At 40.6% G+C, this 13,544-nt stretch overlaps 1 protein-coding gene across 28 annotated transcripts in view; it reads left to right on the forward strand.

The window, feature by feature from the left end:
* The window catches only part of ZBTB20 (zinc finger and BTB domain containing 20), a 516,306-nt gene that overhangs the window by 417,144 nt on the left and 85,618 nt on the right, over nt 1-13,544 (forward strand). The gene's annotated exons all lie outside the window — the stretch shown is intronic.

Consider the following 13,544-nt stretch of genomic DNA (forward strand, 5'->3'; position numbering starts at 1 on the left):
TCTTGCAACCTACTGAGACTAACTATGGTTAGAAGCTCTTCTTGATGCATTTTATAGCAGGATGTCCATGCTGCTAGAAACCTTTTGTTGCTGAAGTCTGAAGCATTAAATCATTCAATAACCCCCTATTTTTGTCGTCCAGGAGAGTGTCAGCTTGTAAAAAGTGACATGATCAACACAAAAGTCAGCCTCTGACATGCCCTTTCACCCACAGATCATGTTCATGCACTCGCTAGTAGAGCAGTTTAAAGGTTTTCAGTAACCTTTTAATCGAGGTAATTTCACTGGTCCCTTTCAAGGGGTCCACTCGATTATATACCAGTAAAAGAGAGATGGCATTTGAGAATGGTTGATATGCTCGCAATTTTTGTAAGCAAAGACCTTGACGAGTTCCTCCACAGTCAGTCTCCTTGGGCTAAAATTTCAACCTATTACATGGGGATTTAGCCACTCATTTCCCATAAACATCAATGGGAGTCATGTGGCTAAATCCCTGTGCAACACATTGGAAATGTATTCCCTTATGTTTAAACTCATTTTGATGCAGATGCTTTCTTCTGCAGGAAACAAGTGAAATGAAGAAGCCGTTTATTTCTTTCATTTGTCTGCCCCAGATCACCAAACCCCCAAATTATCTTCTCTTCTGCCTAGGTACCAGAGTATCCCACAGGATTTGCTGAATCTGTGTGTGACACTAAGTTAGAGGCCAAGCTTCAAGACATTAGGACAATGGATGCTAATTTGTATTTATTACCTACCCATGTGTGGGGAAAATTGGACAGATGACAGGCTGTCCCTTCACCCATGAGAACAAGATTTCTCATTTCTCTCAGTTCTCCATCACCTGCTGTATTACATATTAAAGGAGGGACCACATGCTGCTTTTAGTGGATTTAACTAGCGATCTTTGCCTACAAGTTACAGTGTAGGATCAATGCTTGGCTCTCGGTTGATGTGTGCTTTGTGATACTCTCCCACAAGGTTAATGGATCTGCTATGATCACAGTATGGCGATTCTACTTTGCTAACTTCCTTAGTGAGGAAGAGGGTCTTTTAGGCTAATTATTGGAGGGAGGAGAAATGAAAGGCTATCAGGATGTAGGCACAAATTGAATATACTATTTCAAAATCATCGGGCATGATTTTCAATAATGGTATAGGTGTGTTAAGATGCAATTTTGTGCCTGGAAAGAATTGTGTTCATTATAAATGGCAGGTGCTTTTAAAGCGTTTAAATATTGCATTTTCTATTTCCACCTGCACACCAGGTACCTGGGTATTAATATGCTACTAGTTGAGCCCATGATTCATTGCAGGTGCAGTGCTTGGAAAATCAAGGATTGCATTGAGGTCCTGATGAAAATCATGCCCTCAGGCACATCTGAGCTCCATTTTGATCAACAAGCCAAAAATAAGACTTTTATTTCAATTACAGTTCGTCTGATTTTGAACTTAATGATCCAACTCGAAGTCTATTGGCTTAGCTCCTGAGACCCAGGAAGGAGGATGTCTGGGACCTTGTCTATTCAGTGGAATAGAGGTTCCCATTAAATTCACTCTGATCTCATTATATGTCTTTTATTTGGTCAGAAGCTCTATTTTTGCTCTTCCTGGCCTTATTGAATCTGTTGTTGATTCATTGTGCAGACTTGGTATTAATGAAAAAGACTGCCTCACTCAGGTCTCTCCGGAGGGTGAGATTTTCCATAGCCCTGTGTCTGTACCATGCGTTGGAAGCATAGACTCCGATGGGTTGCCTTGTGAAACTAGATTCGAGCAGAGCTTTATTAATAGGCTGATGAGATGTATCAGCTTGGCGAGACTGCCTGCCTCCATAATGAGCGAGGGCTGTATTTTACTTCCCTTAACGAACAGAAAAATCCTCAGCCATGCTTTTCCTGTCCCCCTGCTATCCCTGCTCCACATTCCTCTTTTAAAGACCTCTTTAAAGGTCTCTATTATCCCAGCTGCCTTTAGGTGTCACTCGAAGCTTTGGGTTCCTCCTGTTCATCCAGCCCTTTGTGTGCCAAGCCCTGCCCTGCCATTCAGCTGCCCCAGCAGCTTGGGGGCCCACCGGTCACCCCCCGGCTACTGCCTCCCTCGCTTCTTGATTGCACCGGATGTCCGCACTAGTTGCGCATTGTTGCAGTTTGGCGTTTAAATAGCGTTTGAAGAAATGAAAGTAATTCGTTTTGGTAGCTTTTCTCATTTGAAGCAAAGCTGGATGACAAAGTCTGCACCTGCATTGCTGGATTGGAAACTCTGCCCCAAGAGAGCACAGTTGTCCTAAAATATGTTGTGGGCAGACAACCTGTATTTTTTAACTTGCGTAAGAGTGGAAGGGCTGACTTCCGTCCTGCTTCTGTCAGGCATTGTCAAGCTGTCCAAGCTCCTTTTGCTACTAAGACTTCAGGAACTGTTAATCTGGCCTTTTCCGTTTCGAGATGGATCTGAACATATTCGAGTGGGCCAAGTACTTTCTTGGCCTTCTGACTAAGCTTAGGTCGCTCATATGGTAAATCATTAATTTGGAGACTATATTCTGCCTTTGCTGGGAGTTAAGAGTGGTGTTCTAATAGCTTCCTTCCATCTGGAACAGTCATAAACCAGATGGATAAAGGATTGGCACCACTTATTTTGAGTCTTTACCCAATTCACCCTGTGTAAAGGGACGTTGCAATATTTCCCAGACAATTGTTGCATGTATCCAGAATCACAAGTGAAAAAAAACAGGATCAGATGCATGGGCTGCCACTTGGGGAAAGTTTTGGAGAGGTGAGCAATAAAAATTATACCTTCCTTTAGCAATACTATATTGGAGTCCATGATTAGGAACCATGTTTAAGAATGTTTTATATCTAAGAATTATTTCAAAATGCAGTAATCTAGTCTGAATTCCAAAGTTCTCAGTACCTTGGGTTAAGCCAGTTCAATGAAGAATTTATTTCTTAAATAGAATGGGAAGAGATAGGTTTTCAAGGATGTCACGTATAAACATCTTGGCATCTTGTCTTACTAGATCCATTGTCTTCCTCCCTGTTTTCATGAAAATAAATTCATCACACTGCATTTCAGTACATTCCTTTAATATGATTTAGTAAGAATGAGAATATTGCCAGAAACTGGAAGTTGAACCTATATTTATTTATTTTGGTAAATTAGAAATATTAATATTTTCATTAGGGAATGGCTAGAAGGAAGAAGTCAAGCAGTTCTGGTGTGTTGCAAATAGCATTTATTATAGAGAGCATTTTCATTTAAAACATGTCTGTAAAGAACTGCTCTTTGGCCCAGGCCATACTGTAGTCTTTAGGAATTGCTTTGGAAACACTTCAGATGCTGCTGAATACCAGAAGAGATAAATAATGGTAGCCTATTTTATTTTGGGTTGAAGAAAAGAAAGGGAAGAAAGAAAAAGAAAAAGAAAAAAAAAAGATAATTCAAGGAAGACTGTAAAATTCTGGTGACAAAATTGAAAGGTTCACAAAGGCTTCTTAAACATACCAGAGAAGTCACAGAGATGTGGTATTGCAAAGCACAAGAAGGGAAGCAGGAAGGTGAGTGTGCCTGAATGGGCAAAGGTGTAAGAGGTTGTTCAAGCCAAAGAAATACTTTTCACTAAGCACAAGTCCAGGCCAAGCAGAGCCATAAGAAAGGTTTATAAATATCAAATAAAAATTACAGAAAAAAGGATGCAGCAGTGGTTGGAAAAGCAAAGAACAAACCCATAGAAAGACACATCTTCTGTACTTGAGCTTGAGAGTCCGAGGGGGGAATGGATAGGGCCACTATGAAAGAAGAAAGGAAGCATGTAAAGACAGGAATACTGCAATGTTGTAAAGAATTTATTTTCGTTTGTCATCATTGGATATATTGGAGGAGCCTTTTATGATTTTCAGCTGAGTAAGATCCTCTTTAGACCACTTTCACAGAGGGTATATGGAAAAAAACCAACCGTAGTGACATATCATCTAGGATCATGTTGCATATGAATCCCAAAGCATTCAGGGAACTAAGAAGATGTTGGTGCTCCTAGCCAAAACCAATGCAATCTGTTCTATAAAGTTAGCTGGAGAAACAAGGAGAATCAAAGGTTGCTCTATTACTTTGAAAGACCAAGTGGTCAACTTCTGAATGAATTTAGCAAACTTTGCTTCAGTAGTTTGTCAATTGTTTACCACTGTAGTTAAAACCATAAACCATGTTTTGTAGGCTGATTAGCTCTTTCCACTTGCTTGGAAGAATCTGTCTGTGCCTGAGTGCTTCAGTGCCTAATGCCTCCTGTCCTGAACGGGCCGTCCCTCTGTTCCCAGGTGTCGTCCCTGCAGAAGGGCACCTTTTGAAGCACCGAATGCCAGGAGGTTCTCCCGCTTCCCGCTACTGGCTAGGCGCCGGTCTGTGAAGCAGTAATTGGCAGCTAGCATTGTGTATTGCATCCAGGATCCATTTCCTAGGATATCCATGGGGATAGAAGAGATGGGGCAAATGTTATCACTGCAGAAGCTAATAATTCAGTCCAGTCTGTCTTTGTGGTTTCGCGATAAGGACTGTATTAGAAGAGCCAGTTCCTTTTAGCAGTTTCTCCCTGAAATGTGCTGGAATGTGAAGTGTTCAGATGAAATCTTCCGTGCCAGCACCTCTCTGTCTTCATCTTCTGCCATTCCCAAATTGCAAATTTGTCTCAAGAAAGATGCTAAATTGAGGTATTGGGTCAAGAAATGTGTCCCTTAGAGTAACTCATTAGAAAACACTTAAAATACAGCTGTGCCTCTTGTTATAAAATCAAATTAAACTGAACTATAAAAAAAATTATAAGAGAACAAAAGCACCAAAGTAATAAGCAGAAACATATTGGCATTCAACGTTGGTTCACCTGACCCTCGTAACAGGGAAATACACAATTTAATCAGTTATTTACAAACTACAGAAGAGAACGCAGCCTGTTAACAGCAGTAGTGCAGTTTCCCTGTTGCCGTATTTGTAGCACTGGTACACAGTCCAGAGAGTAAAATTTAGACTTGCACCTAGTATTTCCTACTAACTCCTTAAACTGGTGCTGGATGAATGCCAAAACCTCTGCTTAAACAAGGGACCAACAGGAAATGAACAGCTTTTCTCTTTTAAAATACCAGAGCTATAGAAGCTGTGCACCCAGTACTGTGGCTCTCAACCTTCTGAAGGCAGATGGGCTGTTTTTCATTATTCATCCCCATCTTTCATGTCTTAGTGTTACATTAGTCTGGTGGCCAACTTGCCTTTTGCCATTTTGGTTCCGTACTTCTTCAGCCGTCTCTTGCCATCTAGAAAAATCAGAAACAGAAGGCCTGATCCTGCTCAGAGGGATGGTGTCACTGATGTCAGTGAGACTACCAAAATAAGAAAGTCCTGTGAGGATTAGGCTCGTGGTGTTCATACCAACTGAAAAGAGATTGGGATCCCGTTCAAATTGTTAGATGGTGGTGTCAGCTAGAGCTGCTTGATTTTGAAACCTGACATCTTCTGCTCTGCCTGTGTTAGAGGCACTTTTGTGGCCCTGTAGCAAAGCTTTCAAGGCCAGGATCTTGTTCCAGCACCAGGTTATGGTTAAAAAATAAGTCCCAGATTATGATTTAAAAAAAAAAAAAGGTCAATTCTCTCTGTCCTCAGAGCAACAAAACAGTGCAGAAACAGAGTCTTGCAGAATGACCTCTGACATTTAGAGGAACAAAAGGCCGAACTGGGAAGGTCATAATTTTGGCTTTTCTTGCTTGTGCTTGCCTGATTTCTAACCTTAGCATTAACGTAAAGCATAGCTACTTTGGTTATGTGTTTTCTGTGAGCGTTGGTATTATCTGTAAAGAATTGTTAATGCCTTACAGAAGTGTTTTCATAGCTCATCCTAATGATCAGTATGTTGGAAATAGGGATCTTAAAATATGGATTACTGATTTGATCATTTGCCCCAGCTGCAACCTTTCTAGATAATCTCTAATGCAACAGGCATTAAAAAATACAGCATGTGATAACAGGGTCTGCTTAGTTACTCCTTAGCAGAGCTACGAAGCACTCCGTATTTTCACTTTGCAAACCTTGGCAAAGATATAATGCTGTATATGCCAAATTTTCAAAAATGATGGAATTTTGCTTTCATGCCCAGGAATAAAACAGCCTAAGGTACCAACCAATAGAAAATTTGATGGTGGGGGAAATACCTCAAGAGCTCCGAATGCTGTTTTTTGATAGACTCTAGACATGAGCAAATACTGTTTAATGACCACAGCAGGACAAAGACTTCTCTGGACTTTCTGCTCTGAGAACTACAAAAATAAGCATCTGACATTAAATAGAGTGATAAAAATATCTTCCCAAACTATATCCTGATTTGACAAATCTCAGCTGAAAGTAAATGAAATAGCTGAAATGCCAACGCCTGACAAAAATGGAGGAGGGACGTTAGAATGAAAAAAAATGTATCATCTAGGTTAATAATTGTGCTCTCTGTTATTAAAACTGAAAAGACTAGTTAGCTTACCCCAGATCATTCAGCTGCTAGCTCACTTAATAGACCAGTGCAGAAGTTTTCCAAATTTCTCTCAATTTTACAAAACACCAGTTCATTGCTGCAACCTGGAGTGAAGCTGTTTACAGCTCTGTGCTAAGTAGAAAGTTCAAATCAATTATTGTCCATTAGAGTTAGGTATAACTGATGAAATATCCCCAGAGGAGTATTGTAAATGTATCAAGATGTCCTCCCCCATTACAGAAATGGGGAGGCATGGTGAATTACTTACCTTCTCTCTTACACTTAATGTCTCTGAAATGCTGCCAGGCAGAAAAGGCTTATCTTGTCTCACTGGGTTTGAGAGAGGTCTACGCTGCAGTCTGGGATACAGGGGAGGAAAAAAAAGGTAGTAGTACTGAGGGCAAACCCACATTAAGCTTTATTCCCAGGCAGGACCGAAAACAAAAAGGAAAATGGAGAAAAGCTACTCAATAACCAACAGTGGACTCAAAATACATGCAGAAAATATCCAATCTGAAAATCAGTACTGGGGAGTTTTTTTATAATGTAACTGAAATTTTTGTGCAGTGAGCTATATAATAAATTCACTTATTAAAATGTACACTGAAATAGCAGTGGGGCAGAACATACAAACAATAGAAACCAAGAAATCCATGCTTAAGGATGTCTCCAAATGCCAAAGCACAGTGAGCATGGTATTGGAATTCACTAGCTAGCATTCACTATTTGTCTCCATCAGAAAAAAAGCCTTCAGCCTACTTCTCACTTGCTATCAATTTGGCTTTAGGACTGTACTCGAAGTCGTAAAGAAATATGGAAAGACAAGGTTCTTGCACCAAGGGAGCATCATTTTGTATAAGGCCTTTGCTAGGGATGTAATGAAGTTTGTGGCTGCCTGACGCACTTTACTTTTTATGACACCTGACTGAGATGTTCTCAGTCTACTGTTGCTGCGGGCACACAAGATTGCTCACTCACGGGGTTTTAGTGATCTCAGCTGCATGTGACTGTGTGTGTGTGCCACTAAGCACAAGGCAGTAGAGTTGAGGGGAAAATACACCACCTTGAGACCTCTTGCAGACTGACTGGAGGAGTAGAACATACTGGCAGAGAAAAGAGGAAAGGAGATACAGGACTGGGGAACAGCCCTGCTCCTAACTGATCTGTGAAAGTGAATCTTGATGTAGGCAAGGAGTTAAGGTTTATGAAAGACTCAATAAATATCCCATGCTTTCTGAGCATCCGGAATGGAAATCAGATATACACAATGTAGTAGGAAGAAGTGTGCATCTCTCCTTAACATCCCCAGAAAATGTTGCCATAACAAATTATAGCCTATGCTGCCCACAGAGAAACTAGACTCAAGCTTTGCATGGTGCATGGAATTTTAAGCAATTCAATGAAGCAAAGGGGGAATGTAGGGTCAAAAGTTTAAAAATCCTGCGTGGGGTTTTCCTGACTCTTGGGTCTTCTAGCACAGCAGCCTCTGCTGATCTCAGTTGCAACAAGTAGACACAGAAGGAAAAGTAGTTTCAGGTAGCTCAGTTCCAAAGCCATATGCTGTGTATCATAAATTTCACCCCCAAAATATATGTGTATGTTACAGGCTATAAAGAGAAATTTACCTGAAATTCTAATTTCTTCACCCTTCTTTGGATTTCCAGAAGTTGAGAGGTTAGTATGCTTGGGTTTTTTTCCTCTAGAAGAGCACCTGAGCATCAAAAATTACTTCTCTGTGCATTATCAATCCTTCTGAGAATTGTAGCAGAGGAACACAGGAAGTTCCATCTGCATATGAGGAAAAACTTCTTCACTCTGAGGGTGACAGAGCCTTGGAACAGGCTGCCCAGAGAGGTTGTGGAGTCTCGTTTTCTGGAGATACTCAAAACCCACCTGGACGCCATCCTATGCAACCTGCTGTAGGTGATCCTGCTTTAGCAGGGGGGTTGAACTAAATCTCCAGAGATCCCTTCCAACCACTACTAATCTGTGAATCTGTGATATTAGAGGAGAACAAGGGGAAAATGAAAGCAAAGATTAAAAGGACCAAGTAGGAAGGAGAAGGTCGAATTTGAGAACTTGATGGAGACTAAGAACTGGGAAAGAAAGTGAGGAGGGTAAGAGAAATGTGAAAGCGGGGCGGGGGGAACAGGAATAGTGGAAGTCACTGGAAGGCAAAAAGGTATTCAAAACAAAATATTTGGTCAGTAAAAGCACAGGACAAAACCTAATGACAAATTATGAAACTTCAAGGTCCAATTTAATGATGTGGGAGGGCAGGAGGAAAAGGGTCTTGAAGGTCTTTAATCCTGAAGTGGACAGCATGATTATTCCAGTAATTAAATCAATGACTTGGAATTCTCAAGTCTGATTTTCAGATGTCTGCTTACTATTTTCTTCTGTGACCCTTAGGCAAGTAACTTAACATCTCCAAGCCTTAGTTTCTAGCCCTGTAAAATAGGAATGCTAGCCCTTCAGTAATCTACAAGGATCTTATGAGACAAAATATATTGAAGGCCTTGCAGTAAGCTGATGCTACAGCTGTATGATTCACATCAGTATCTAGAAAAGAAAGAAATGTTGGGAATGCAGATCTATGGAGACTTAATTTGAGAGCAGTGAAGTGTAGATTTGGTTGTACAAATATTCTTCCCTCATAAAAGGACGATGATAAGATGTATGGTGAGGTCCAGCTCTCCTCCCAGTCTTAAGTATAATTTTCAAAGGATTGTGCAAAGGAGTTAGTTTTGTGACTCATATCAGAATGCATTAATCACACAACTGAGTGTTGGAATCTGATGGATATTGAGCTACACGCAAACTTCTGTTGGTATCAGTGGTTATGATCTCAGCACCTCGCATAATCAGAAGAAATGATTGTTGACAGTTTGGAGTTTATCTTCTAAATTTTTCTCCATTATTTGCCCTCCAAGCCACAGTGGCAAAGATAGCCACTGTCAAGAATGCCGGTCAGCACATTAGTGGGTGGAAGAAGATAGTCCAATCTCTCTATATGACTAAGAAGAAGCAAGTTGAGGCGTGTGAGGGATCTGGTGGTGTTCCTCCAAGGGCCTTTCCCGACTGCTCTGTCCGTGGTACTGGGAGCCAGTACCAGCCGCCGCCGCCTTCCCGTCTTCCCCTGTTGAGTCGCACTCCTCCTTGGGCAAAGGTCTTTGGGGAAAAGCGGCTGTTTGCCAGCCCTGTTCTTGAAATGCTGAGGGACTAGAGCACGACTGAGCCCTGAGGCTTCTTCTTATAAGGCCAAGGAATAATCATTTGAATTTCCTGCAGTCCAAGATGCGCTTCCCTGCTGCTGTGACCACCATATACTACTGTAGAAATCTTTTCCCTGGGAAGAGAGAGCTGTATGTTGCTGTCAACCAATAGTCAGGTTCATTACTTCCACTTCTCTCCCACTCCTCCTGGATGGAGAAGGCCCAAGGACCTGAAGTGGGATTGCCAGGAAACAACAAAATGCAGCCACAGGCTAAACTGAGTAATTAGTAGGAAGGTTTCTGTCCTCACTGCTGTGATGTGGCTAGAGAATGTTTGGCACCTGGTATAACATCTTTAAAATTTGGGAGGATCACTTTCCTAGAAAGTAAAAAAGTCTATAATAAGTTAGTAACGTGAATCTTCCCACATGAATGTCGTAAACCCTTAATCCCACTCTAGATCACTCTCTAATTCATGACATGTAATTCTTTGTAAAGTAAAACCATTTACAAAAATGTTAGAGTTCCTTATTCCACCTATTTGTATCTTGAGTCTTTAATCTTAGGCCTGGCAAAACACCACAAAATGGTGCTTCCATATATTTGTCCAGATTCTGTTTTATTCTGCCATATTTCTCTCCTAATGAACATTTCTGAAATGTTCAGGTGAAAACTTTTGTGGCAGTAAGTACTTAAGCATCATTTGGAATCTGTCCTCCTGCTTGAAAAGTTTGTCAGTCAGTTAAAAACAAGAAGCATATGACTTAGATGACCAGACACATGGTATAAATAACAAACGGTAAAAAAAAATGAATCCTTCATATATTGCCAAAGGAATATGTGCCATTTATCCAGGCTCTTCAGCTCATGGAACTGAATAGCAACATCACTTGAAAAAATTAAGACTTGGGTGCCAAAAATAAAAAGGGGGTAAACTTTCCCATTCTGAATCAGTTGTTCAGTCAACTCTACCAATCCTTTATCACCAGCCTTAGAGATAGCTGTAAACATATTTTAGAATAACTTGAAAATTACATATATGGCTTTTCTGTAAATAGTGTTGCTATAAAAAGTGTTGCTGATCTCTCAGGGCCTTACAAGCCGCCTCTAACCCTGTTCTGCATATCCTCTTTGAAAATGGAAGGAATTGTCTTGCTTAGATACAGAATTCTCTTATTTCTTGTCATCATTAATTGCAAAATTCACACCTTGTATTTGTCATTGCCTCAGGAATCAAAATTGCCATTCAAGAACTTTGGACCACTTTATGGTCAGATAGTCCACATTTAGGGAAAGCTAAACATCCATGCTATTGTTAAGATCTAAAAAGGGAAAGAAGGAAGAAAAATTAATTAGGGAGCAGGGGAAGAGGTTGTTTTCTTTGTGAGTGTTAAGAAGCTTGAGATAGTAGGCACTGTGGAGGAGAAACTTGTGAGCAAAGGCAGAAGAATGAGTATCTGCTGCAGCTCCTCTTTTGGAGAGTGCTGTGGTAGAAACAGCAGACGTGTATTCGTGATATGATACAGATAGTTTTATTGACATGAGCTTGGGACATTGGTAATCTCCATTGCCAAGTGGTGCTGCTCAGCCCAAATAAAAGATGATGCCAGGAGAAGGTTTTGTGTTCTTTAATGATATATATATATATAAAAAACAGAAAAATATTTTAGGTAAGCATTAGGCATAGTTGGTCTCTTTTCTGTAAGTACAGCAATAATTGACCTTATCCCTTCATCTTCAGCCAAATACTTCAGATATCACAAAAAAGACAGCACAAAGCTTAGGAAGCATTTAATAAGTGTAAAATGCTTACAAGTTATGTATGTGAGTGTATGTATGTATGCGTAAGTATATATAAAAACATGCCTGTAAATATATATCTATGTAAAAATAAAATTAAATAGTTGTTTACACTTATGCATGCATGAATATGTATAACTCTGTTGGAGTTTGGTATGCATGTGTCTGTGCAGACATACATGTTTATATTTATACATGAAATATGTGAAATGTATTCATATAGTCACTAATTTCAGTCTAGTAACAGGGTCATAAATAAGCATGACATGTCTGATTAAGAAACCTGCTCTCTTTTCCAGAGCAGTGATGTTGCCCTTCTTCTAACGCAAAATAGAAATTGCACATGAATGTAAAGACAAAACTTTGGATAAAGACTAGACCTTAGGCTTCTGCAGTTCTAAGGAGGAATATTATATCTGTAATAGAGGTGGAAAACCTGTTTCCTTGTCTGGGAAGAAGCAGTTGTTTGAAGGTGCACAGGTTGGAGAATTGTTCATCTAATTCTTGGGGGGGAAGCATTAGCCAGCAGGAGATACTAATGTAGGACACTTGAAATTACTCCTGTGAAAAATTCATTTAGAATGCACATGTATGATTCATTACACGCCTGTCACTTCTACATACATGACATACGGTGCTTTCTGAAACAGATATTATTAAGAGATTGAATTGTCTGACTGAGAAAGGTTGTGGCTTTATAGATTTCATTCTAGCAGTTTTGAGCATTGAAAGCCATTAAACAAAAATCCCAAAAGACGCAGATCACCTGTCTGCATCCCTCAGGACATTACTGTTTGCAAACAACTTATTTCTGGGGAAATTAGTAACAGTGGATACTATAATCCTTAGGTATTCAAGGACACCTGTCCTCATCTGTTGCACCTCCTGTCATCTTGGGGCAGGTGGATTCTTGCTGTGATCATGACACTACAAATGATCTTGCTGATGTATTTCATCAAAGCCTGCTCTAACCCACTCTGCTCCCTGTTGCCCTTGGAGATCATCTTCTCTGGAAGGAGGAGTTGAGGGAGCCACAGTATTTGTGGCTTTGTGATGAGTGTGAAAAGCCCCTTTCTGGGTGTTTGGAGGGGTGACTTGGTGTATCCTTGGGGCATCTCTGCACCATGATAAAGAGGCTGCTGTAAACAAGAGGACAAATTACTCTGACTTGTTCCAGACAGACATACAGTACGTGCAGCTTAGCAGGCAGCTTTCTGAGTCACTGTATGCAAAATAAGCTTCCCGTGAGACTTTGCGATAAAAAAGAAGAAAGCAACTTGTTGTTATTTCAGTAATTGTGAGCCACTGAGCTAAGTAAACTAAGGCTGCCCATAGAACCACCCATAACCTGGGAGAAGGACCGTCCATGGCTCCTGCTTTCTCTCAGATCATTCAAGGGACTAGGATTCTCAAGAGTCGCTGGGCCATCTTGATTTAGTCAACTTTTGTGTTTGGTTTGACTAGAAAATGACCTGTTAAAAGATGAGTCTGTCCTGTGCAGTCAAAGGAAAACTTAACCACTTTTGAGTCGGACTCACAGTCCAGACTGCTGCTGCTGTGCGTTCTCTCTGGATTGCTGAGCTGCCAAAGCCTACTCACCGCCTAAATAGCCATTGAGAACAGTGCATGATGCCTTGCCTCTGAGCAAGGAGCAGTCGGAAGAGTCTGAACAGACTGATCAGCACCAATAAAGGGCTCCAATCTGATTGTGTAGATAAAGGAACAAGCTTTTTCTATAAAATCCAAGATACGGCCTTCCAGGATAGATATGCCCATGGAGGGGACTAGGTACATGAAATTGCAGGAATCATTTGAGAAAATGTTTGCACAGACAAAGGTAATGAATTTCCTTTTCTATCCTTTCTATTTGTCATCTTCCCCATCCATACAAAGCCACAGTTTATCTTTGTGTCCGCAGGAACAAGGAAGCTGCCAGGCACAAATCAAAGAGCCCACACTAGCACAGAATGGAGCAAGACATTCTCCATCATCCGTACAGATCTGACCAGCCTGTATTTAAGTTTTCT

This window comes from Balearica regulorum, chromosome 1 (genome assembly GCF_011004875.1).
Source record: "Balearica regulorum gibbericeps isolate bBalReg1 chromosome 1, bBalReg1.pri, whole genome shotgun sequence".
In the NCBI taxonomy this organism is placed as follows: domain Eukaryota; kingdom Metazoa; phylum Chordata; class Aves; order Gruiformes; family Gruidae; genus Balearica; species Balearica regulorum.